Genomic DNA, 24,847 nt, shown 5'->3' on the forward strand with positions numbered 1-24,847 from the left:
GAGAGAGAGAGAGAGAGAGAGAGAGAGAGAAGGACTGAGAGGACATGCAGTTGGATGCATTCCAACAACGGTACTAAATAACTTATGAAAATGGTTCGTTATGTTTTCACTGGAACTAAAACTAAATCTGGAGGTGAAAAGACAATCAACAAAGCCACAATGTTGAGACTCCTGAAATAGAAAACAGCTGTCTCCAGAGGAAGCATTGGCTGGCTTTGGATGGGGAGATAGTCCACAGAAGCCGTAACTCCAGCCCAGTTTATCAAGCAAAAACTGTAAAGCATTGAACCTCAAAGAGTTATGCATATAACCACATTGGCTGGGCCACATTCACATGGAGGAATCATCTTTCCAGTTTCACTGGTTGTCCCAGGGCAGCCAATGGATGTGTGTGTGAAAAGATTTTTTTTTTAAATGCAAAAGGATTTTGGTTTAGCCAAAATGTGTGGATAATTGAGAGGAGTTGCACATGATGTTTAAGCATCAAAATCCATTCTCTTTTTCCTGTTTTGCTCTTTTTTTACTAAGCATTGGTCTCTGCCAATGCATAGAGAAGCATGCACTAGGGATGCATTTCTGATAATGTGAAAAGAGATGCAAGACCACTGAAAAGCAGCCACATCATATTTCATCTACGTGGCTGGGCAGAAACTCTGCATGAAGAAGACGAAGCCACGAAAGAAGTTCTGCATCTATTGGAGTTCTGCCTGCTTCACATCCAATTCAGGCACAGGGCACACTGTTCTCTCCTTCAGAAGCTAAAGTGCCGTAAAAGAACTATATCAACCACAGACAACAATATCAACCCAAAGACAACAATATCAACCCAAAGACAACAATATTAAAAAGCACTTTGGATGCCCAACATATTCATTAATCTTCAAATGCTGTTTATATGATTAACACCACCAGAATGCCATCTCAAGCATCCACGTCCAGTCTCAATTTTCACAAGGGGTCTTCTGTAACAAAATTAAGCTGAAATTTTGGAAACCAAGGGGGTGTGCCCCCTTGCCTCAGGTTACTTCAGTAAACAGTCCTATTCCCACTCTTTATCTGCTGTCATCCTTTATCATGATTGTTATATTGTAATTACAGCACCATTCTAGGCATATCTTCTCAAAAGGAAATCTCATTGTTAAGTGATAGTTGTTCTCAGATAAGGGTATATAGGATTGCGGCCTCAGTGGATTTATATGTCCATTCCATGAACCTGGGAAGGTTGCATGCAATTCTTTAATGCAGTAGCCCAGCATTAGGACACAGTTTCTTCCTTTCTTAAATTGTATTACCAATCAGCCACAGAGGCTCTCAGGTAGCTAATGGTCAAATACTGTGTATAAACATTGCATCAACACAAGTAAAACACAGAAAAGAACAGGAAAAGCAAACAACATAAACATTAGCTAGTGACCCAAATGTTTTCCTGACCGGGTTGGTTTTAAGCAACTTCCCAACCAAACTCAGCAAGAGAGAAGGCCCCACCACAGAAAAGTCCCTGCTCTTAATTGCCATACAACATAACTCCCACAAAATAACTCCCAAAGCATTCAAAGAAGAAGGATACAACCCAGCCCAAGTTCAGCATATTTTAAGGCTGAAATCCTATACAAACTGTCCTGTGAGTAGATGCCACTGAATTTTAATAGGGTTTACTTCTGAGTTGACATGCATAGGCCCTGAGCCCCTTAATTCTGTCCATTGAAGTCAAAAGGATCTGATTGAGAATACTGGATTCTCTCCTTACTGCTCATCCCCAACTGTGTCCAAGGGCCCAATCCTATCCAATTCTCCAGCACCAATGCATCTGTGCCACTGGGGTGTGTGCTGCATCCTGCGGTGGAAGGATAGTCATAGAGGTAAATTCAAGGAATTTGTTTCTTACCTTGGGGCTGCATTGTAGCTGCATCAGTTGGATAGGTTTGGGCCCCAAGTCACTGAATATGCTCACAGTCATCCCTTGCTTCCCTTCCCTGCCCCACTCTTTCCAACTCTTGTTTTTAAGTTTTAAACTCTTTGGGTGTAGGGATCTGTCTTTCTTTTGCCTGGAATGTTCTATGAAGACTGATGCCATCATAGAAATAAATTGATAAGTATGCAAATAATAACCTCAAGGGCTTGATTTTGGCTTGCTCACACTCCAAAAAGTGTGATTATCAACATTTGGCTGATGAAATTGTGACAGTATCCCTGCGCTGCCCATGAATGATTTGTGCATTGCAGAACACTTTCCCATAACAAATAAGCATGCTGTGATTTTTTTTTTTATACCGTCACTCCTTTTCTTTACGAACTCTGAATGATCAGCATCACCATATATAGAGAGGAAAGAACTAAATGGCAAGAAGAATCACACTAGACCTGTTGGCGCAAGCAAACAATGCCCCTGTGTGCGAGGCTGGAATACTTGATATTTTTTGTTGCAGTGGCTCTGAACGTTTTTGGAGAAATCACTATGGTTCCAGCTAGGCTGTAAAGAAATCTGGTCTGCAGTGAAGGCTCCTCAGTATATTATAGCCAGCTGGGGAAACCGTTCTGCTGAAATGTGTACACTTTGGATGGCTCTCTTTTGAGAAATTTGCAGGATGATGAAAGTTTTATAATGTCCAAAACTTAAAATAAGGAAACACATAAAAAGGAGACAGAAATCAGCAATGTTTTCAAACAAAATTAACGCACTAGAGAGAGAGAGAGAGAGAGAGAGAGAGAGAGAGAGAGAGAGAGAGAGCTAAGCTCACATTTGTGTGCCTGCATGTTGTGCGCACCTTCTGTCTGTATACGATAATAAATGGAAAAACATCTCTGCTTCCAACCTACAGATAAAGGCTTAATCAGCCTAGAAAAGAAACGCCTGAGGGGGGACATGATTGAGACATACAAAATTATGCAGGGGATGGACAGAGTGGATCGGGAGATGCTCTTTACACTCTCACATAACACCAGAACCAGGGGACATCCACTAAAATTGAGTGTTGGGAGAGTTAGGACAGACAAAAGAAAATATTTCTTTACTCAGCGTGTGGTTGGTCTGTGGAACTCCTTGCCACAGGATGTGGTGATGGCATCTAGCCTGGATGCCTTTAAAAGGGGATTGGACAAGTTTCTGGAGGAAAAATCCATTATGGGGTACAAGCCATGATGTGTATGCGCAACCTCCTGATTTTAGAAATGGGTTATGTCAGAATGTCAGATGCAAGGGAGGGCACCAGGATGAGGTCTCTTGTTATCTGGTGTGCTCCCTGGGGCATTTGGTGGGCCGCTGTGAGATACAGGAAGCTGGACTAGATGGGCCTATGGCCTGATCCAGTGGGGCTGTTCTTATGTTCTTATGTTCTTAATCTGTTTCTCTCTTCTGAGCTGGACACAATTTCTCCCAAGTGATTGTCAGAACACTGTTAATTTTTTAATACGTATTTTAATTTAAAATAGGAATATATTTATTTCCCCTATTAAAATATCCAAAGCTATTTGCCACTCCTTTTGACATAAAACAATATTGCACTGTAATAAAGCAGTTTTGAAAAAGCAGCCATAGCAAAGTAAGAGCTAACATATAAAAACTCGAAAGGAAGGAGAGATAAAAGAAGCAACCACCAATCACCCATTCAAAGACTTAAGGCACAATCCGATGCATGTCTACTCAGAAGTTAGTCCTATTGTATTCAAAGGGGCTTACACTCAGGAAAGCGTGGATAGGATTACAGCTTTAAAGTGCAATCCATTATACACTTACAGAGGAATAAGCCCCACTGAGCATAGTAGGACTTGCTTCTGAGTAAACATGCTGAGGATTGGGCCTTTGTCATCACAAGGATTGGGGGTGGAGCCTGCTGCCACTGCCCCACCTTAGGAGTGTTAACTAATTGTACAGCAATTGTATTTGCATTGGACTCGGATGTTTGCCTAATCAGTCTGAGGTTATGGTTCCCTAACTTGAGCACCACCACTGAGAAGACCTTGCTTGCCACCAGCTGAAGTTCTGATGGCAACAGTTCCTGAAGCTGATTGTACATTTTGGGTCATGTCCTACTTTAGATTCTCCCATATGCAACATTTCAAATGCTCAAGTGATTCAAGAAGATGATTGGAGTTTATTTTAACATTCAAACAATAATTCTGGTCAATGTAGCTCTTTCATTCAACATACAATTGCAGGAAATGCATATTGCGTCCTAAGGCTGCCTTTTCACACACATTTACTTGGGAGTAAGCACTATTGGACTCAGTAAAGCGTACTCCTCAACTATCTTCCATAGATCGGTTTGTCCACATCACTTCTGGAAAGACACTAATGCTGTATCTTCCATACCTTACCTGGGAGTTTATTTAAGACTTAGAACCAAACTACATGGCAACCATGGCACCAGTGGAAGCTTCTGCAATAGGCTTAATGTGTGATTTCATTCCTACTTCTGGGTCTACTGGGAAGGACAGGCTCAGGTGCTTCCTGTTGCTTTTATAAGCCCTTGATGTGTATGTGGACTTTTGCTGTTGCAACAATATCATCTGAGAGCTCCTCTGAAACCAGTTTCCTCACTGTCTTCTCTGCTCCTCTGTGTCTGTTCTTGATCCAGCCTTCTAGTCCTGTGGCCTCAGCCCTAACTTGCTCTGTTCTTCATGAAACTTCCCCATCCCACTCAGGGGTGGCCCACCCATGAGGCCAACTGAAGCAGTTGTTTCAGGCCATTGATTGGTGGAGGACCCACTTTGTCCACCTACTTGCCTCCATGGCTCCTTTTTCTCTTAACACTCTCTGGGTTGTAAAAGGAAGGAGATAACAGAGAAGAAGAGGAAATGTGAGGAGAGGGCAGTGCTGAGCTAGAACATTAGAGAAGTGTAAGGAACAGTGGCTGGCACATCATCAGGTACGGGAGGGTATGGGAGATCAATCCTGGTCCCACTACTCTGCACCATGGCAACTGTCTCCAGCTTCTGTGGGCAACCAGAAGCTGACAGTGTCATGCAAGTTCTGTGGGGGCACCCCAGTATCTCCTACAGAGCCTTCTCAATGTTCTTGTAGAACTCAGTGGTCATCCAGCTGACATGTGCCTACCTTTTTTTCTTTTCATGTGATGTTTTCTTCTGTGACCATGTGAAGAATCTTAGTGTGAACCAGGAAGTATACTGAGAGAATTGCAATAGTCCTTATTTCTACCCACTTGGAAAAGAACACTGCACAGAAGAAGCTAAGCCAGGAAAGAATCTCTGTGCAAAATGGGTTTCTGTGAAACAATGTGTGCTTCCCAAGGGTTTCACAGAATTCTGCCAAATCAGATGCATTTGTCCTGCTATACAAAGGGTTGTAGAAACCATAGGAAGGGAGGAAAATGCAGGAAGATTATATGTTGCACAAAGGCTAAGAAGCAGTTGAGATGAACATTAAAAGGAAAAACTGAATGCAGCTCTAGAATGTCGAAATTACTCTTGGCCAAAATGTCTGGCTTACCACTAAAATAGTATAATTATAAAGCTAGAATGGAGCAGGCCATGGATCTAGTTACCAGCTCTTACTAGCCAGAGCAGCAAAGCATTTTTTGTTCTGCCAGTAGCCGGGCCCTTGACAGAAACCTTGTGTCTTATACATGATGTGACTTATAAGCAAAACTGTTTTTAATCAGGCAAATCTCTCCCTGGTATGCAGTTGTGGTCGCCCCTCTCAGATGTCAAGCGGAACTGAGAAAGGGAAGGGAATTAAATCAGTGGCGTAAATTTTGTTTTAAAATGTCACTTTAGATCCCCCCTTATAGTCTCAGTGTTGTAGTTCTTTTCTTTCTTTCTTTTTTAAGGGTTTAATTAGGCAGTTGTATTGTCCTGGAAAAAAAAATACTTAACTTTAATGCCTTTGCCTCCTTAAGCAGTGATATATTCTCTTCTTGCCATTTCTTATATTTAAGAACTAGCGTGGTGTAGTGCTTAAAGTTTTGGGCTCCAACTAGGTAGTCCTGGGTTCAAATTCCCATAAAGCTCGCTGGGTCTCATTGGGCCAAGACTGGCCCATTCATGAGGTCAATGGAGCAGTTGCCTTGAGTAGCAGACTGGCTGGGTGGCACCCGACTCTTTCTGCATAGTTGCGTCCTCTATCTTGCAACCAAGTCTACCTCACAGGGTTTTTATTGTGAGTATAAAATGAGGGGGGACCCATTTATGCCACCCTGAGTTCTTTGGAGTCAGGGTGGTATATAAATGCATTTTGCTTTTTCATCATATTTATATCATACCCATCTTAAGGTGTTCAAAGAAACATCCTCGTAACTACATTGAGGCAGCCCAACCCCAAGGTCTGGAGCTGCCTCTAGGCGCTGAAATGGCTGCCACTGTATCCTAAAGGGCCACAGCAGCTGCCAGAGTCTCTTTGAGGTACCCTGGATAGAGCCCCACTTGTGCCAGTGGGTCTCCTCAGATCTGTGCCTGCTATTTAGTGGGCACAGAACCAAGGAGGACTGTGTTGGGCAGCTCAGCTCAGGAAGGGGCATAGGATTCAGCAGCAGCCTCTGCCACCGTCTCCACACTCCTCCTGGGCCCAAACAACCTGCCAGCCTGCCCTCCCTATGCCCAGTTCTGCCCTCCCCTGACCTTCTCCCCTTCCCCTGCCCCAAAATGCCTCCCCGTTGGCTGGCAAGGATACTCACCACCCAGCACTCTAGCCCTGCATCATCCCTGGTCTTACCACTGGCACTGTCTCCCACTGGCAAGAAAGTGCCTTATACCCAGTGCCAGCGGTGCAAGTGCTGGGGGAGATAGGATCAGGCCCTTGGTTGGATTATGTGTGTGTGTGTGTGTACATGAGGGAGGGGGGGAAAGAAGGGGGGAGAGAGAGACAGAGGGAAACTGGCCCAGTGACACCCAGTAAGACTCTCGGTGTTCCATGTTCTTGTCAAGCACAGACACATTCACAAGTCACCTGAAAACAAACACAAGAAGCTTAGTCTTGACCTGATTGGATCAACCGTGTTTGCAGCCATGCTGCTCAGTTGGCCAAGTGACACTTGCTTTGGAATTTGCTGCTCCATCGGATTTTAATAGGCAACTGTTTATAGCATGAATAGTTACCCTCTGCCTGTCAAAGTAGACAATACTAAGGTGGGTATACAAATGATCTACCCCTGGGGGCTGGGGATAAGAATAGGCCCTCAGTTTGGCTGTACTTGTTGTAAGAGGCGACTATGGGACTCGATAGCCTGGGAAGGCAGCTCATCTGAGAGAAGGAAAACTCTGATCCCAAACCTCCACTGCCTTGTGGCTACATCCACTTATGGAAAAGGCTTCAGGAGTCAGCCTCGAGGCAAAATCCGGAGCCGGAGTCCCTGAGGCAGTTCATGGCTGAACACAGTCACGTTCTGGCAACTCCTGCAACGCCGCTGGAACCAACCGTATTGGCTTCTGCCTTTCCATTGGACCATTTCAGCGACGTGGAGAGGGGGGATTTGCTGCATGGGTAACAGTCTATCCTCCATCTCTACTTTACCCAGGCTTCGCGCACTAGAGAGGACACTCTGTTCCAGAACCACCATTCAGAGCGCGATACCATAGCCTTCCGAGACTGAAGGATGCCAACAACATACAAATGATCTGAGGTAGCTTCTTATCTTCATGTCCTTTTGTCTGACACTTCAACGGCAGATGTGACAATGTTGCTACTCTCATGACTGTATCCTGTGACATGAGAACTTAGAAATCAAAAGGGAAGGGTGGGACCACATGGGGAAAAACACTTTATTCACCAGCAGGGATGGCCTTGGGCTCAGCCAGACTGGGCACTGACTGTGACTGCTAACCTCACAAGGTTGGTCTCAAAGCCCTCAGGCCTGGAAACTGTGACGCTGTACCATGTGCCATCAGAGGGGCAAGTGGGGGGCATATGAAGGAACCAGGGCCAGGCTTGTCCCAAGGCCCTCAGCAATGGTGCCTTCCCCAAATGCAGCCTTTGCTGCTAGCATGGTTTCCTCCATGTGTTTGGGCTGCAACAGGATGGAGCCAAAGGGAAATAGCAGCTACTTTGTTTCCATTCTATAAGGGCCCCAGACAGCCCTAGAGAGGTGGGGGGCACTTAAATCCACCCCAAAAAAAAGTCTGCCTCCTCAAGTCCCAGACCTCTTAATGTTTACAAAGTACAGTCTTGCCCACTTCACTTATTTTATACATAAATTAAGAGGGAAGTGAAAATATTTGGCCCTTCCTTGAAGACTAAAGTGCTTGGCATTCGTTCTTCTTGCTCATGCTGAAGAATAAATTGTATCAATTATAGCATTCTCCTGGTCTTGTTATTTTGACTTCTTGACTTGCTCCATACCCTCTGATATATAAATTAGCAGCCGTCCATACAATGCACAACTGTGTTTGTTCACAAGGAATGCTTTGGGTTTCTTTCGACATTTCCCCCCACCCACCCCCCACCAGCCCTGTTCCACTTCCTAATGGTTTATGCACAGAAGTTGATCTTTTGAAAAATGACCTAACATACACTGTGTTTAATGAATACATTTAAACATGCTTCAGCTACAAATCTTATCAGTTGATTACTTAACCTTTTGTGGATAGGTTAAATATTTTCTACAGTGTTTAAGTAAGTATGATATTTAGTTTCCAGGAGGGAGAAAAGCCTGCTTCCCCCCTCCCATTTAAATCACTACATTGCACTTATTTATCTTTTCTTTAATGATCAAAGGCAAGAGTCACATAGTTGAAACGTTGCAAGATTCGTTCAGTACTTTTGTTATGAATTCTTCAGCAGTTTATCTGGTAGCGTTACACACCTTCCAAAACTTACGAGAAGCTGCTATCTTCAACGTCTGGCCACATATTTCACGCTGTAGACAAATGAGTCAAACCCCTGTCCTCCCCTCATAGCAAAATAATAGAATATGAAATAGTAGGTAGTAAAAAAGACAGTCGGGCTGCTCTCTTGGGAAACAATTCAAGCGGGTACAGTGAAACAATACCTTTGTTAGAACTTCACAACATAGTGATGCAATTGCCTAGGGCCATGGAGAGACAGTATGGTGCAATGGTTAGTATACTGGGCTAGGACCAAGGAGATATAAGTTCTGATTAATTTGCCAGCTCTTAGAACTAACCTACCTCACAGGGATGTTTGGAGGGTAAACAGAGACAGCCCATTTATGACACCCTGAACTCTTAGGCATTTGTAATCAGCGTAACAGCAATTATTGCACTGAGATTCTCCACTTTCCACCCAGGAGTTCTGAGCAGTGACAAATTCAAATAAGTGCTGGCTTTTAGAGTTTCCATTGTTTCAACATGCCTTGGTGCAATCTCTGATCTTTTTCACATGGCAGGATCTAATTTAATTTAAGCTCTCTGAATTACCATTTTACTGTAACATGCTGTGGACTTTACAGGAACGTCTTCTTTAACGTCGAGCCTGAAGAAAAGTTCTGTGAATGCCAAAGCGAGCTCTCTGCTTTGTGATTTTTGGTTGGTCTATTTAAAGAATTTTTTTCCCAATCCCTGTTAGGGTAGAGGGGTGCATGTTCATTGCTCGGTTTTCATTCTTGGAAAATGCAACTTGTAGAGTATAGATGTTGCTGTGTTGATCCCAAAAATTGCATGACACAAATCAGTGAATGGGGTGTAGTGGGTGGGTGTTGGACTTGGACCTGGGAGAGCCTCCCCCTGGGAGTAATGTCCTCCCCCAGCCATAGAGCTTTGGGGGGGCACTCATAATTGCCAAGCCTACCACACAGGGCTTATTTATTTATTTATTTATTTATTTATTTATTTATTTATTTATTAGATTTGTATTCCGCCTTTCTCCCCGAAGGGCACCCAAGGCAGCTTTTATTAAAGTTATTATTGCCAATAATAGAAGGTTCCACTTTCCACCCTCTCCCATCTAGAGCTTTAGCCCTTTCCCTATTTTTGATAATACAATAGTACATGGGCCAGTCCTACAGTTTTGAGTGTTCCAAGCTCATCACATATCCTGGAATCCTGCTATTGTATGATTATCAGATGATATACATGATGAGCTTTGGACCGGGGACTTGCGGTCAGGGGAGGCAGAGCCTCACCCATCATACTCCAATGAAAACAGCCTCAGGCACATGCTTTTTGCTGAGCTTGTCACTGCCGCACCTCTAGCCTCTCAGCACACAGTGCCTGTTACTAAACAGGGAGAGATGAGAGGAAGTGCGGCAGCAATGGGCTCAGCCTCCCCTCTGACTGTGGCTGGGTAGCACCCCGGAATGCCTTGCAGCTTATGGGTAGTGTCCCAGAATGCCTTGCAGCACCACAGCAAGTAGCTCCCCAACCATGGACCTCACTGCAGGGCTGGCCCATCCAGTTGAGAGAGTTGCCTCTGACAGCAGAATGGTGGAGGAAGCCTACTCCCACTCACTTTCACTGCTCCTCTTCATCCTTCCCAGACTAGAAAAAGAAGAGGGGGGACAGAAGAAAAAGAGAGGGAGGAGAAGAGTGCTGGGCCTCTTCTGTTCCACGCCCCTCTTCCTTTTCTAATTCAGAGGGGGGAAGAACAGAGGCTGGCACATCACCAAGTAAGGGGGGAGGGAGTTTTTGGCACCAGCAGGTCATGGGCCAAGCCTGCAAAATTGCAGTACAGATGCTAGAATAATAATAACGATGATAGAATAATATGGTTATCATACATCTGGCGAGCAGGGCTCTGCACCTCAAACTCTTATGCCACAACAAGGTGCCGCAGGGCCCTTTCCTTTCCACTGTATCATCACAGCTCTTCCAATTCCAGGGGTGACCCAGTGATATAAGAGGCTGCTGAGCACCTCTTCTTCAGACGCTCCCCCAGACCAAAAATTGTTCCTGCTCTGTGAGAGACTTGCCTTTCCCGTCAACCAACACACCCTCACTGTGTATAGCTCTGAGTCTTCAGCCACTGGCATCCTCAGCAGAAATCAGTCCGGGATGACTCTGCGGAAGCCTTCAGGCACACAGCCCCTTTCTTCTTTGAGATGCAGAGCCACTCGCCTCCAAGGGTTAATCAGATAGTTGCTGTTTTTTAATTTCCTTGAGGCAACATTGGCTCCACACCCCACCCTTGACGCGGGACTGAAGTCTCCCTCGTGGCACTGTGATGGTGTGTTGTCATGCCAACAGCTACCCACGGATCTGGGAGAACAAATAAGTATTTATTACCAAGATTAAATGGGTGACGCCGTTCAGCTGCAAGCCGGACACAGCCCATACAGCTTATCCGTGCTGCCCTTCTGCTGACATTTGCGTGACCTGGAATGCCCACAGTCTCTTCAACAGCTGCATTCTTGTCTTCTCCTGAGCCAAAGCTGGTGGTGGTGACCAGGTCTGCCCAGCTCTTTCTCCACTGAAGCCACAGGTACTTAAGCTTCTGAACAAGGCTCTTATCTAGGCCCCAGGTCTCTGCCCACTTTCCACAGGCTCTTATTGTGTCAATGAAAACACTGTACAAAAATAGACATGTTGGATCTTCATGGTGGTGGCAATGGAAGGGAAGAAGGGAGGGCGTTCCACACCCCACACTGATGCCCAGCCCCAGCACATCTCTCCAGCTATAAGCCAGTGCTGGGAAGCTAGTGGGGAAGGCAGAAAGGGGTGTCAGGAAGGCAGAACGGGGCAGGGAAGGGTGGAAGAGGGTGGTGATGGGGCAAGGATGGGTTTAAGGATGGGGTCCAGGAAGGGTGCAGGTTTGTTGGAAGCAGTGGTCACCAAATCCTTTCCACCTTCCAAGACCTGATCCCACAGTGTGGATCCACGCAGACCTGCACCAGTCATTTAGCTAGTGCAAATCCAAGTAGATCCCCCCTCTCCACACACACACACACACACACACACACACACACACACACAGATCTTTACCCAGAGGAGACCTCCTGAACTGCTTCCCCACCACAGAATGCAGTAATTGCCATATTACACCAATAGGATTGGTCTCTTACTCGCAGGAAAATATGCATAGGGTTGCATTCTAAAGTTGCAATCCTATACTACATATCCAGGAGTAAGTCCTACGGAACTCAACAGAACTTACACACACCTAGGATTGCACTAGAAAGCTACAATCCTATCCAAATTTACCTGGGAGTAAGACCTATTGAACACATGGAGCTTACTTCTGAGTAAATATACATAGGCTAGCACTCTTAACGTACCTTTTATGTTATGCTTATATTCATCTGGGAAATTTTTTAATTCTGTTTTTCAGCGTGTAGACATTTGTCTTAAACTATTGCAAGCCGCTTCAAGAATCTGAGATGAAATAAGTTAGATATTTAAATGATGTATAACAAGTTTAGAAATGGGGACAAGTGGCAGGAGAAGGAAATGCTTGAGTGAAGACATTTAATGTTGATCTTGTTGTAAGTCACCGTGTGGCACAGCTATGGGGGCTGTGGTTATGGGGGTGTCATGATGAGCTCCTGCACATTGAAATGTATCACCTTAGCACTCATAAAGAAGCACTGTGATGTTGTGGAAGACAGACTGAAATCCCAGATTTTAGAAACTTTGGGGGAAAAACAGATTGGGTGGCCTGCACAGACCAGAATACAGTCCCTTTAGACAGCACCAGCCTTACATTTATGCAGTCCCATTTTAAGACTAATTAAATTCTTAGTTCCCACGGCAGTTTTGTGCAAACGCAAACTCTGGTCACCCTCATTTTGCAGATGAACATCTGCCCCACAAAGAAATTAACTGACATTTCCAAAGTTGCAGAGAGATAGCATCTCTGCAAGAGAGCTGGGAACAGCCAGGCTTAGGAACTGCCAAGTTGCTCCCTGGGTACGTGGGTTGAGTAGTGTGCTGATGAGACAGAGGAAGGGATTGTTCTGGGCATCTGGGGCTTGGAGTTGGCTGGACACAGAGCCCTTCGCCAGTGACCCAGCCCCTCCCCATACATTGAAGGCCAAGAGATTAGAGCCCTCTTTGGATGCCCCATAAAAACAAAACACTTGCGAGCCAACCTGTTCAGTAGCCTCCCCCCACTATGGAGAGTGCCTTTCTGCAGAAACACAGTTAACACAGTTGTCCACAGGAAGAGATTGTCTCCTAGCATCCAGTGATGGGCAAGATCTTTCCCTGTGCAGTGTTTGTTGCTGCAGACAAGCTGTCTCCACAGGGACAGCAGGACTGCTGCTCTGGAGTGCAGCAGTCCTCATTGGCAAGCTCCCACCATTCCCATAGAGCAGGGGTGTCCAAAGTTTTTGGCAGGAGGGCCACATCATCTCTCTGACACTGTGTCGGGGGCCGGGGGAAAAAAAGAATTAATTTACATTTAAAATTTGAATAAATTTACATAAGTTTACATAAATGAATATATTAAAAATGAACTTACATGAATGAATGAAGGTCTTGCAATAGCTCAAGGCCTATAAAAGGCCTTGCACAAAGCAAGGCTGGCCTTTCCTTTGCTGCCACTACTGCATCACAGATGTGAAACAGCAAGCAGTGGTCCCACAGCTCATCCCACAGCTCACGTGAGAGGTCAAACAGTCGCCCTCACACTGAGAGCAGTTGCGTCGGGCCAGTGCAGGCTCTAACAAATCTCCGGAGGGCCAGAGGCTCACTGGAGACTGAGGGCTCCCTAAGGGCCGCATTGAGAAGCCTTGAGGGCCACAAGTGGCCCCAGGGCCGGGGTTTGGGCACCCCTGCCATAGAGAGTTTCCACTCCAGGGATGACCCATCCATTAATTGAGGGGATGCAGCTTGCATCAGTGGCAGATTGCAGGGGTGGGTGGGTGAGAAGGTGACAAATTGGGGTGTCTCTGCCACTGCTGCCACCTCTCTCCAGCCTGCCACAGCTGCAACCCCCTATGATCTGCTTTCCACCTGCTAAAAGCAAGCAGGAAGTTGAGCACCTGCCTCCTTACCTCGCTCCAGGTATGGTTTCTTCAAACATGGAAGTGCAGGATTCCCGGTTTGAGGTACAGGCATAGCGCGTCAAACCGGGAGTCCCGCACTTCTATGTTTGAAGGCGCCATGTGGGCAAAGTTGCTCCTTCATCCGCATGGTCCCAGCAAATCAAACCAGAAGTCCCGCACTTTTGCAATTGAAGAAACTGTGCAAGGAGAGTGGTAAGTGGCAGATTTTTTCCTCTTGTAACTGTGCAGAGGCAGGGGACCCAAGGCAGCATTAGGTGGTAATCTGGATCACACTTCCTCTGTTCCACGCTTACTGAACATCTGAAGAGGGCCCCATCCACTCTATAGAAGCTCAGAGAAGTTCCATTGTCGAATCCTTTCTTCCTGCCTCGGACCTATTGCCCCGCCTCTGGGGTACTCTTTCCTTCCATTGAAGATATGAGCCAGGCCAAGGGTTCAGTATTTCGTAACACCATTGTGGTTGTGGCATGTTTTTGACTCTGTTTTGCTAGCCTATTGTAGGGTTGGCAACCTTTTCGGTCTGGGCGTTCAGTGATGACGTCATCACCAAACTTCTGGGTTGCCAAGCTCCCAGAAATAGCTACACAGAGCTCCGCTTGACAGGCAAAGCCACACACAGGGCAGGGAATGACAGAGCCACCTGTCCAGGCTCATGAAGCAGCCACAACAGGTCAACTCAGACCTACACTAACTAGCACAAGTCCATTAGGATTGGGCCATAATATTTATTTATGTACTTATTTAAAGAATTTATGTCTCGCCTTTCCACCCTGCTAAGAGCACTCAGGGTGGCTTACAAGATGTATTTCAATACAATAAAAACCATTTTAAAAACATAATAAATAAAATATATATTTATTAATATAAAACAATTAAAACCATAAAAACAAAAATACACAGTTGGACCACAGCTAAAAGATGTTTCATTAAAACAATACAAATTAACAGTTTAAAAACTACATACATGAGTACATTTTATGACATATTTCTTGAACACATTTACACGTATTTCTTAATACTTATATAATTTTTGTAACAAAATGTACATATAACATTAAAAAACAAATGCATAGTTTGTTCATGTCTTGCGATTCTCCAGCATCTGAAGTTTATTGTATGTGGCTCTTATGTTATGCATGTTTGGCCACTCCTCTTATATTGCAAATTCCTGGGGGGTCCTTTTAAAATCTCCAGTATTGGTTTCAGTCGTCACCTATAGATTGATATTCCGATTCCCAAGCCTCCAAGTCAACTACCAGTCATGATAACTGTGCAGGTTCAACAGCAGTGAATAGCAATGGTGAGAGAAATGGTGGGAGAGAGATGTGCCTTTTTTGGTCTTCCCCAAGGGCACTAGTGAGCTACTGTGGGAAGCAAGATGCTGGGCTAGGAGGGGCTGTAATGGAAGATCAAAAGATCTTCAGGGGGATGATGTGGTGTTGACAGTGATTCCCATATTTTGACAGCTGGTTGACAGCTCTGGGAAGGGCAGGGCTGACTCCACAGCTGTAATCAATCAAGGGCAATGGAGACTCTGATGGTCACCTGAGCTTCATTTGACCTTGATGGGACTTTGAATGGACACGGACTGATGAGATGGCTCACCTGAGCCTAATTTGGACTTAACAAGGGGCTAACAAGGCAGCTCACAGCTGAGCTGCATTTTGGATAATGGAACATCCAAGGATAAAAGGCAGCTTCAGAAGGAGCCAAGCACTACCTGACCCAGACCTATAGGACCCCAGACCTATAAAACACCCCAGAGCTATGGGACCCTGACCCAGACCTACAGGACCCCAAATCTACGGGACACAGACGGACCAGGACCTACAGAAGAAGGGGACTGCCAGGACTCTGCTGCAGAAGACTGGACTTGGAAGACTGGACTGTGCTTTGGGAGATTGAGCTGGAGTGGACTTGGACTGGAGACTTTGGACCTTTACCCACTAAGTTAAGTGGAGTTTTGGGGAGGGAAAGCCTATGGACAAGAGGACTTGCAGGGAATAAGTGTTTATAGCAATAAATTTGGTTAATTGCTATAGATAAGGAGTTCTGTGTTCATTCCTTTGCACACCACAGCTGTTGTTTCTAGAAATAAGGACATGTTAATTAGCCACAAAAGTGGGCATTGGGAGACGGAACATTTTTGGGACAGGACAGGGGCTTTGGACAATCCTGCAGGTCTTTTCTTACACTCTTACATTTTTACAGTGAGACATTCAATGTTATCATCAAGTTTGGCCTTAAGACTCAATTCACATGCTTCTTTTGTGGCAATCATTGCCGTGTCATTGGGGCTTCATGTGGAGACAAGAACATCCTGTTCCTACTGTGATCTGTGGTTACCCTAGAAGCAGCCTTGCCAACTGCACTCCCTGTCCGCCATCATACTGCTAGTATTGTCAACAGCTTCTGCTGCAACAAAAAGGAATGCTCGTGTCAGGACTTAGTGGAACATTGGAGCAGATGGCAGTTATCTCGGGGTGAAAGCTAATTGACCAAACGCTGGCATGTGGGCCCAGATTTCAAATAAATGAACTGCCGAGAGTCCAAAGCAGTAGCACCAAATGATTATGAGGCATGAGACAGCCAGAGAGGAAACATCTGCCTCAAGTCTACAGAGTGCCTTTGCAACAGAAAATCTCTTTTGATCTCAAGCTGGTAGTTGTCGGTGGTGTCCTGTAGATCAATTAGCTAATAAGTCTGTCCTGCTATTAGTTCCAACAGGATGCAGATTACAGTTGCATTTAACAAACACTCTGCTCCAGTCCTTCCTTATGGAGATCCTTCTCTGCCTTGCAACAACAATTATTAAACCACTCCAGGGCCTTTCATAGTTAATGATTTCCCTTCTTTGCCCCTGCTTAGTTTTCCTGATATCTCAAAGCACATATTTCCCAGGATTTCTAATCCCAAATGGTCAAAAAGTCAAATTCTCCCACCCACCCCCAAACCCAGAACCAAGTTTGGGTTGGGGGTTTTACTTGGGGGTTTTGTTCTTCCATCTTCTTGGCTATTAAAAAACAAATTTTGTAACATTTAGTTTGAGGCTGGGTTCCACGTGGCTGTGGCACCCAGAGACATAGTGGAAATGGAAAAGGTGCAAAAGAGAGCGACTAAGATGATTACGGGGCTGGGGCACCTTCCTTATGAGGAAAGGCTACAGCGTTTGGGCCTCTTCAGCCTAGAAAAGAGACGCCTGAGGGGGGACATGATTGAGACATACAAAATTATGCAGGGGATGGACAGAGTGGATAGGGAGATGCTCTTTACACTCTCACGTAATACCAGAACCAGGGGACATCCACTAAAATTGAGTGTTGGGCGGGTTAGGACAGACAAAAGAAAATATTTCTTTACTCAGCACGTGGTCGGTCTGTGGAACTCCTTGCCACAGGATGTGGTGCTGGCGTGTAGCCTAGACACCTTTAAAAGGGGATTGGACGAGTTTCTGGAGGAAAAATCCATTATGGGGTACAAGCCATGATGTGTATGCGCAACCTCCTGATTTTAGGAATGGGTTAAGTCAGAATGCCAGATGTAGGGGAGGGCACCAGGATGAGGTCTCTTGTTATCTGGTGTGCTCCCTGGGGCATTTGGTGGGCCGCTGTGAGATACAGGAAGCTGGACTAGATGGGCCTATGGCCTGATCCAGTGGGGCTGTTCTTATGTTCTTATGTTCTTATGACATGATTGAGACATACAAAATTATGCAGGGGATGGACAGAGTGAATAGGGAGATGCTCTTTACGCTCTCACATAACACCAGAATCAGGGGACCTCCACTAAAATTGAGTGTTGGGAGAGTTAGAACAGACAAAAGAAAATATTTCTTTACTCAGCGTGTGGTCGGTCTGTGGAACTCCTTGCCACCGGATGTGGTGATGGCGACTGGCCTGGACGCCTTTAAAAGGGGATTGGACAAGTTTCTGGAGGAAAAATCCATTACGGGTTACAAGCCATGATGTGTATGCGCAACCTCCTGATTTTAGAAATGGGCTATGTCAGAATGCCAGATGCAAGGGAGGGCACCAGGATGATATCTCTTGTTATCTGGTGTGCTCCCTGGGGCATTTGGTGGGCCGCTGTGAGATACAGGAAGCTGGACTAGATGGGCCTATGGCCTGATCCAGTGGGACTGTTCTTATGTTCTTATGGCTTTGTCTGCAGGCAATAACTGGACAAAGAAGCCATGTTGAGGGATTATGGACCAGGGGCCTAACAGGCATTAGTAAAAAGTGTATCATTGAACAGGGTTGTATACAACTTTCTGGCAAGGCTCTTAATGCAGGCCTGCACCAGGTTTTCTCCTGGGCCAAGAGGAAGGTAGATTCTGGAATCTGGGCTGAACGTAAGGGGACAGTGCATGGTTAATTCACTGTGCCTGAAGAAAACACATATGCAGTGTCTCTGCTGAGTAGGAATAAAGTGGCAAGCATGTCTATCAGTTGTGACTGGTTCATTACTCCATTTCATCATTCCCTGTTAAACACCTGATTGGCACTATAACTCTTTTGCTGAGTGGGCTACACAGGTACATGCTCTAAGAGAGCTCTACATGTACTGCATGCACATGCACTTGAACTTGTATGTACACATGTGCACATACAGAGAGTTGGACTGAATTGGAGCCAGTGGCTACAGCCCTCCTCCATTAAAAGCAAGGAGAGTTTTGCTACTGACTTCAGTAGAAGCAGGTGTGCATTCAATGTGTTTCGTAGGGTGTGCTCTGGAGATTAGTCCAGTGGAAAATATTAAGATAAACACTAACAGAAAAAGACTGTGCTTCAGCTTGGAAAGACACCAAATGTAGCCAGGTATTTTCTAATAACATGGGGAGGTAGACTTGGATTCATGTATGAGGCTCTAGAAGCTTCTTTGGAGTCTCACTGATGCAGCGATTTTCAACTTTTTTCATCTCATGACACAATGACAAGGTGTGTCAAGGCACACCATCGGTTTTTTGACAATTGACAAGGCACACGATGCTGCCAGCCGGGGGTTCACATCCCCCAAATGCCCTACTAAAAATGATCCTCCCCAAATTCCCACAGCGCACCAGTGTGCACAGAGGTTGAAAATGGCTTCACTAATGATACTCAAGTATGGTATAAATGTGCATTTTGCTCTTTCCTTTTTCCCATGCCCTGAGTAGGTCAGCTTTTGTTCTAAGGAAGAAAAACTAGTGCTTCAGGATGTTTTCATGTTGTTTTTTTTTAATTTACCATGGACACAATCCACTCACATTGCATTAAAGGGAACCTGATAGAGCTCAATGGAGTTTGGGTTTTCACCTCCTCCTCCTCATGTGCTCAGACAATATAACAGGCATTGGGGAAGGGAGGGGTCTGGATATGTGCCCAACCCAGCCCTCCTCCTCCAAAGAGAGCAAGTTCCTCATTCTCAGAATGTGGGTCGCTGGCAAGGCGTATAAGCAAGGCAGCTGGGAAAGCAGGTCTTAGTGGATCCCTTTGAAGACCTTCCACATGGAACTGTAGCACTCCCAGTAAGGGGCAATCATGTCCCCCTTAAGAATCTCTGGCTCCATTATCAATATTGGTCCTGGTCTGAGAGTAAGCGCAATGCAGTAGACTCTTTTTGTTGCTTGGAGATTGCTGCTTAAGGAAGAGGTACAACCAGTACTATTACAGCTCATAATGGATTTAAAGTCCAGCACGTGCTGAGTATTGTGCTACACCAGGGCTAAGCAGACTGGAAAGAGACAGTGGAGGCAAGCTTAATGTCATCTCTTGAAACACAACCTTTTCAGACAATTCACAAAGTCAGCTGCAAATCATCAACTGTTGAGGAGAGGAAGATCCAAGAGTGACCCACCCTTTGTGATCCACAAGGAAAAATGGCTAGACCAACATTTCAATTTTCAACATTTCTCATGGGACACTGACCTCTTTGGCCTTCTCTATGGTCTTCCCCTCTTGTGATGTCACTTCCAGCTTCTGGGAGACTCATCTGGGTTGTGCGACTCTGTTTCTAGGGTAACTGTCTGTAGTATCAAATTGTCTGTCCCTTTTCCTCCACCCTCTGTCAATTCATTACTACAGACAGTTGTCCCATCCAAATATTCCAACTCCCTTCTAATGCCCACTTTTGGCTAATTAACACCCTCCTTTTCCAAGAACAACAGCAGTCGTGTGCAAAAAAATGAACAGAACTCCTTATCAGTTGAGCAATTAACAAGAATTTATTGCTACCAACACAGACACTCCCTGCAAGTCCTCTTGTCCAGAGGCTTTCCTTCCCCAAAACTCCACTTAACTCAGTGGGTAAAGGTCCAAAGCCTCCAGTGCAAGTCCACGGTCTAATCTCCAAAGCACAGTCCAGTCTTCCCAGTCCAGTCTTCTGCAGCAGAGTCCCTCCTATCCAGCAGTGTCCTCTCCAGCAGAGTGTCTCCTCCAGTAGGGTCCTGGCAGTCCTCTCTTCTGTGTCCTCCAGCAGAGTCCTGGCAGTCCCCTTCTCCCATAGGTATGGGTCAGGTAGCGTCTCCCTCTGGGTCAGGGTAGCTCTTGGTCAGGTTCCCTCTGGGTCAGGGTAGGCTTTGGTCTGGTAGCTTTGCTCCTTCTGAAGCTGCCTTTTATCCTGCAGCCCCTTGTTAAGTCCAAATGCAGCTCAGCTGTGAGCTACCGCCTTAGCTCATTCAAAGTCCCATCAAGGTCAAATGAAGCTCAGGTGTCCATCCAGGTCTCCATTGGCCTTGATTGATTACAGCTGTGGAGCCAGCCCTGCCCTTCCCAGAGCTGTCAAACAGCTGTCAAAACATGGAATCACTGTCAACACCACATCATCCACCTGGTGATCTTCTGATCTTCCATTACAACAGTTGCCCTAGAAACAGAGTCACTCAACCCAGAGGAGTTTTTCAGCAATTTTCAACACTGTGCTCCAAATGTATGCAGTACACCTGCAAACCTTTCACAGCACCAATGTGAAAATATCTGGCCTAGACCATGACACTGCAGGTAACACGACAAGTATTTCCAACTGTAATAGAGCAATGCAGCCAAGTATTTCTCCTGCTGGGCTGGCTGCCATCCATTCCCTGTAATGGTGTTCATAGGAGACCAGTGGCAAAATATTTAAAAGAAACAATGGATATTGCATTATAAAAACAGAGCTGCAGATTCACGTTGACACAAGCAATAGATTATACTCGGCCCATATCTTAGGCACACTTGTGCAAATTCAACTGCACATGCTTGGCAGGAAAAAAAAATCTGCAGAGACCCCAGCCCTCAGAATGCCTCATAAGGGCATAAAAAGTCACTTCCAGTTTCCTCTGTGACACTGTAAGTCAGAGTCTCCAAACCCCAGCCCGGGGGCCAGATGCGGCCCATGGCGAGCCTCTATCCGGTCTGTGGCAAGCCTCTGATCCCCTGAGAGCCTCTGGCCCAGTTGACCAAATACAAACAGAGTTGTGCTTGTGGGGTGAAGGAATGGGAGTCCATTTAATTGTGTGCTTTATTTCTTGGGCTGTGTTCATGCTTGGAGAAGTCCTGGACATTTGAACCCATTCATTTATTCATTCATCTAAGTTCCATCTCTAATGTATTTATTTAAATTTTATATTTAATTTTTTTTTTCCAGCCCTCGACAAGGTGCCAGATACTTGATTTCGGCCCTTTGACCGAAAAGTTTAGAGACCCCTGCTGTAAGTGATCTTTTTTGGCCCTCCGAGGGCTGCATAAGGCTTTCAGAGGGACTGGTGGAGGGGGGCAGCTTGAGGTTGTGGCCTCGGGAAGAAGCAGGGCCAGGATTGATGGAAACTTCACTGCCAACTATATAGGATGCAGACCAGAGTCTGAGCCTCTTCATACATTACTTGCTCCAGTGCTGCTCTGTCAGTGTTTGGAAGCTGAAGTTAAGTGGGCAGTGCTGCACAAAGATACTGTGGGTCTTGGGACAAGCCATGCCCTGCATCCTCATGGCACCCACCCTGCCTACCTCCTGATGGCACACTGGGTACTACCATAGCCACAAGTACTGAGTGTTCAGGTCTCAGCCTGGCTGAATGGGTTTTTCACAAGTATGGGCCCTTTATTTGTGGCCAGCATGACCTGCCCCTGATTGCGCCCCTGCATGTAGACCACCATAAATGCATCATTCTTGCCCAACCAGGAGAGAGAACCATGTTCCACTGGAGATATCCAAGCAATTGGCCGGGTCTCACCCCCATGGTGTCAGACTGTGCAATGCAATGTTACTGCAGCTGTGGAGGAAGTAAAGGGCAAGAAGGCCCCCACTAGTCCCATAACATACGAAGGGGCCCCTCTGCCACCTCTTCTTCCAATTACACAGGCCTACAAAATTGAGGGTCAGAAAAGATTTTCCCAAACTTTATGGTGGTTTGATATGAATTTGGGGTGCCGATTCCAAAAATGGCATCCGTTTTGCCCTATCACATCTAGTTTTGGAGATATAGTATAGCCTCATTAGTGAATGGTTCAAGCAGCTTCCTCATGAGGTAGCCATGGTGTAGGCTTCCCATGAGGAAGTTACTTGAACCATTCACTAAAGAGGCTATGCCGTGTCTCCCAAACTAGACATGATAAGGCAAAACGGATGCCATTTTTGGAATCGGCACCCCAAATATACCCAGGAATTGGCGTAATGTTTAAGGAAGCAAAATGTGTGTTGGCCTGTGTTATCAGTAGCTGGTTGTGCAATCAAAAATCCAGGCCTGTTTAGATATACCCAGATGTGCCTCTTGTAAGAGAAGCCTCAGTGTCATGCCCAAGAAGAAGGAGTAAACGTGGGATTGAAAAGCATCCGTAATATCCCATGGGAAAAACTCCCTACAACCAAAATTCTCTGCAAAAAGGAATAAATTGTGCAACTAGAATGTTGGAACCACTTAGTGTTCGAAAGTGCCTCCAAACTTTCAGCCACATCACAAAATCCTGTACACTTTGCTTTTTGGCAGTGCAATCTTTTCTACATCTTTGAAAAGCTATGGTGTTTTTTTCCCCCTTACTCCATCAGATGGGGGCTGACTTCTAAAAAGCAAATTTACTTCTTAAAAAGTATGTTTGTTAGGTGTTTCCCCCCCTCCCCACTCCTCCCCCAAATTAATAAGCGCCTGGAAGAGGGATGTAGCCAAGAATGCTTAGTACTCTAGGCAGCTGCTAATTGGTTGTTAGGAGACTGGAGGGGGGGAGAGGGAGAGAATTATTGCTATTATAAACCAAAGCATGTAAAGGACAAGAAAACTATAGAAATATAGAATTCCTCTGCAAGGGAAACGAAAGATCTCAAAGCTCTGTTTAATGAAAAGAACAACCTCTGAAGATTTCTTACAAGCTGCAAAAAAAGTAGACCAAAAACAGGCCAAGTTTGAAATAAAATAAAAATAAGCTTGGGAAAAAGTCTGTCCTCCCCCTCTTATTTCTGTTTAAAAAGGAAGTTTTTAAACGTTTATGGACTGAGAATCCAACCCTGCCACCAAAGGCTGGTTCTGGCATTGCTTCTCTGTGTTTGCAGCTTCAACTACAACCTTACACAAAACAGAACCAGAGCCATGCTATGAGGAACTGTGCAACTAATGGTTCCAAGAGAATGAAGCGGCATTCAACTTGCTTTGTTTAAACAGCCATACACCCACAGAGGTGCATGGAAACCACTTTTGACACAGAGAACTGAACTACATGTTACACAGGAGAGATGTGATCGGAACTCCCATCATATATTGCTTTTTCTTTAACGTAGCCATGGAAAGGTTCATTCTGGATCTGGGCATGTGGAACTTAAGCTCCCCCACCCTGCTATGATTTCAGTGGAAATCTACAGACAAAGGTGCTGTTAGTCATGGAGGCAAAAACATACAGGCACATACATATATCTGTGTATATCTCAGTACATGTTGAGAGGGAATGACTTGCCCAAGTCCACCACTGAATTCACAAGCATAATACAAGAACATGGAATGTGTTGCTTAATGACAGGGATTCATTTCCCAAAGCCCGTTGTTAACCAACGGTGTCATTATATGAACATACCTACAGGTACTTACCTGCTCATGGTGTGCGAGCCTGGGAGCCTCTCCTGCAGTCTCTCCCTCTGACTTGGCTCCCACATGGCTGAAGCAGCTTGTAATACTGCCCAGTGATCTCCCTCCATGGCCTCCCAAAAGCTTGCATGCCCAAATAAGCCCACCAGAAACCTTCCGAAACACCCACTGCCACACACTTGAAAGTGCTGACTGCTCCACTGGCTGAATATCACCCCAGTAGGCATCATGTAGGGCCAGCTTATGGGCTTGCAACAAGCCGGAGCAACCAGCACTTTCAGGTTTGTGAGCAGCTGAAGTGGGGCAGTTTCAGAGCGCTCTTGGCAGGCTTATTTGGGCACACTCACTCTCAGGCAAACCACTGAGGGATCATTCTATATGTCAGTGGTTCTCAAACTTTTTAGCACCAGGACCAACATTTTAAAAGGCCCCCGCAGAAGTGATGTCATTCACCTGGAATTGATGTCATAGCTGGAAGTGACATCTTCAAACAGGAAAATTTTAACATCCCCATACGACAAAATCAAATCAATTAATTACCCTGCACATGCCCGATCTCGTCTGATCTCGGAAGCTAAGCAGGGTCAGGCCTGGTTAGTACTTGGATGGGAGACCGCCTGGGAATACCGGGTGCTGTAGGCTTATACCATAGTCTTTCGAGACTGAAGGTTGCCAACCAATTAACTGTTAAAAGTGTACAATAAGTATAAGTTTAAAAATTTATTTGAAATAAAGAAGATCCCTCCTAATCCTCCCAAGCAGTTGCTGCTCTATTGTAAAGATGGGTTTTTACTCCTAGTGAATTAACCTATCACAACAGTTGTGAAAATCCCGCTCCCTTCAGTCTAGAAACCTCACAGAGGCCTATGAAGTATTTAAATCAAAACATTTAGCTATAACAGGGCTTCTGCCACTCACATCCCTCCCATTTATCTCTCTAGGCTTCTTTTAAAAAGAACAGTTCTTTCTACAGGTT

At 45.4% G+C, this 24,847-nt stretch overlaps 1 pseudogene; it reads left to right on the forward strand.

Annotated features, from left to right (window-relative positions):
* Positions 1–24,398: 24,398 nt before the first annotated feature.
* LOC136654989 (5S ribosomal RNA) lies at positions 24,399–24,513 on the forward strand (annotated as a pseudogene).
* Positions 24,514–24,847: the final 334 nt, after the last annotated feature.

Source organism: Tiliqua scincoides, chromosome 5, assembly GCF_035046505.1.
Source record: "Tiliqua scincoides isolate rTilSci1 chromosome 5, rTilSci1.hap2, whole genome shotgun sequence".
Taxonomy (NCBI): domain Eukaryota; kingdom Metazoa; phylum Chordata; class Lepidosauria; order Squamata; family Scincidae; genus Tiliqua; species Tiliqua scincoides.